This window comes from Hyperoodon ampullatus, assembly GCF_949752795.1.
Source record: "Hyperoodon ampullatus genome assembly, chromosome: 9".
Classification (NCBI taxonomy): Eukaryota; Metazoa; Chordata; class Mammalia; order Artiodactyla; family Ziphiidae; genus Hyperoodon; species Hyperoodon ampullatus.
The window spans coordinates 73,960,946-73,963,445 of NC_136922.1; the positions used below are offsets into that span (position 1 = coordinate 73,960,946).

General features: G+C 34.9%; 1 protein-coding gene across 1 annotated transcript in view; it reads left to right on the forward strand.

Annotated features, from left to right (window-relative positions):
- Positions 1 to 2,500, forward strand: part of FOXP2 (forkhead box P2) — a gene marked incomplete at both ends in the record, with an annotated part of 257,290 nt that overhangs the window by 192,331 nt on the left and 62,459 nt on the right. The window lies entirely within an intron of this gene.

Genomic DNA, 2,500 nt, shown 5'->3' on the forward strand with positions numbered 1-2,500 from the left:
CTTAAAATGACTCACTTAAAAATGGAGAAGTTCTGCATGTTCTAAACAAGGCCAGTGGAGCAGTCTACCTATAACATGTAATTGACATTTGTTGTAGGAAAAGCTAATTTTCTATTTAATAAAATATTTTAAATTTTTAGTAGCCTCAAATGTTTCATTTTGGATGAGCTCATGTACATAGATTTACAGGTGATAGTACTGGCTTATTTGTAATGTTAGAAATCCCTCAGAAGTGTACTTGTGCTTTCCTATATATATAATTAATTTCAGTTTGTGTTTTGTACATATCTTATGGAAGTAGAGTGTTCAATTAGGTAATTTCTTTTTCTACATATCCTTATGTCTGTATATTGTTTGTGTTAGATGGCAGTTTCCTAGAGGGTAGGCCAGAATCTGCTTAAAATTTGCAGAATATCACATAAATGTGATACATATGATTTTAGGATGGCAATGACATAATGGTTATTTTTATGTCATAAACTTTTAAATGTAAGGAAGACACTCACAAACCATTTCAAGAATAAAACATAATTAATTTAACCATGGTGAAATGGCTAATGAACTCTAAAGAATGCAGAGGTAGCAAACTTGCTTAAACTTGCTTGTACATCAAATCAGTCATACTAGCAGCAAGCTATAGGGTAATATAATTTGTATAAGATGAATTATGATTGTAAACTTGCAGTTTACAATAATAATTGCATGCCTCCATTCATATTACTTTTCTTATAAAGTACCTTTGTTATCAGTTACACATAAAGTACTTTTACTTATAGATAGAGTTAATTAAGTGAAAATACTCCATATGCTAAAAAGTGGTAAGGGGCTGTTAGATGAGAGAGGTGTGACAAGTTTCTCATCACATGATAGACTTTATAGAAGGTATCTACCTATATGCATGTGTATAGCTATCTACATATATATAATCTAGCTACCTTCTTATCTATCTATTTATCTGGATTGGCAGCCTTTTTAAAGTTTAACCTGTTTGTCTTTCTCTGTTCCTTCATTTCAGTTTCATTCCTTGTTATTTGGAGACAGTATGAGGTAAATTATTCCTGGAAGGAAAGGCATTTTTGTAGATAGATAATTTTTTTCCAAACTGCTTATTCTAACCATTCTTTTTGTTTATCAAAGAACAATTAAGTAAACTGACTATTAAATATTTAAACAACTAAACACATGGGCAACCCACTGGATCAATTAATTTTACAGCATACATTTCAGAATGCCTTTTATTATGATACTTTCAAGTACAGTAATCTATAGGTATGAAAGTATGTTCTAAAAAAAATCCAGAATATTTTTGAAAAGCACTTTTGAAGTCCTTTCTATTATTCTACGATATTTTCCCCTCATGTTACAAAATTACATCTAATTAATCCATATTTCCAGATAGCAAGGGATAGAAAATACTCTTTCTTTAGTATGAAATATGAAGTGGTTTTTTTGAGGGAGAGGAATTAATCCATCCTGAACTTCCTTATTTTTTTCTTCTAACTTTTTTTTTTTTTTTTTTTAAGCTGCATTGGGTCTTTGTTGCTGCATGCAGGCTTTCTCTAGCTGTGGCGAGCGGGGGCTGCTCTTCATTGGGGTGTGCGGGCTTCTCATCGTGGTGGCTTCTCTTGCTGCAGAGCACAGGCTCTAGGTGCACGGGCTTCAGTAGTTGTGACATGTGGGCTCATTAGTTGTGGCTCACAGGCTCTCGAGCACGGGCTTTGTTGCTCTGTGGCATGTGGGATCTTCCCGGACTAGGGCTCGAACCTGTGTCCCCTGCATTGGCAGGCAGATTCTTAACCACTACGCCACCAGGGAAGCCCCTAACTTTGTTTTCATTATTAATTTCTCCTTTGTTTATGATATAAAGTGCCAGACTCGAAAAGTTTGAACCGTGTTAAAAATGACTCTGAGGATAAATTGTGAACCATGTCTGTTAATCTTTTTCTGTTTTCAAAGACACATGTTGTCCCAAGAATTTGTTCAAAAGTGGTATTTATATAAATACTTGCTTTTATTTACAGTAAATGTGAATTGTTTTCTCTAGGAAAGAAAATGATTGCTTTTTCAAAGGTTGCAAACTTGGCAAGTTGACAAGTTGTCTGATTACTTGCTGGTTAGTACAAGCAGTGCCTTCAAAGAGTGTGACTGCCGCCCAACCGAGCAGATAGATACGTCAGGCTTCTGTGCAGGAGGACTTCCTGTTCGCCTCTCTTGCCAACCTTTTCCTGTCTCTCCACTGCCTTTCTCTCTTTCTCTCAGACTTTCCCCCTGGCTTTTCCTTACTTTGTATTTTCCTTGCTTCATCTTTCGCTTCTGCTTCTTTCTCTCCCTCCTTATTTCCTTTTCTTTTTGACTCTTTAATTTTTACAACTTTGAAGGAGAAGGAAATGGTAGAAAGGACATTTTGAGCAAAATACTTTATTTTTCAGTTTACTGAATAACCTTTGAGTAATCTTTAGATTTCTGGACTTCCCGGTATAAGTTTAGTTAGCTTGAAATA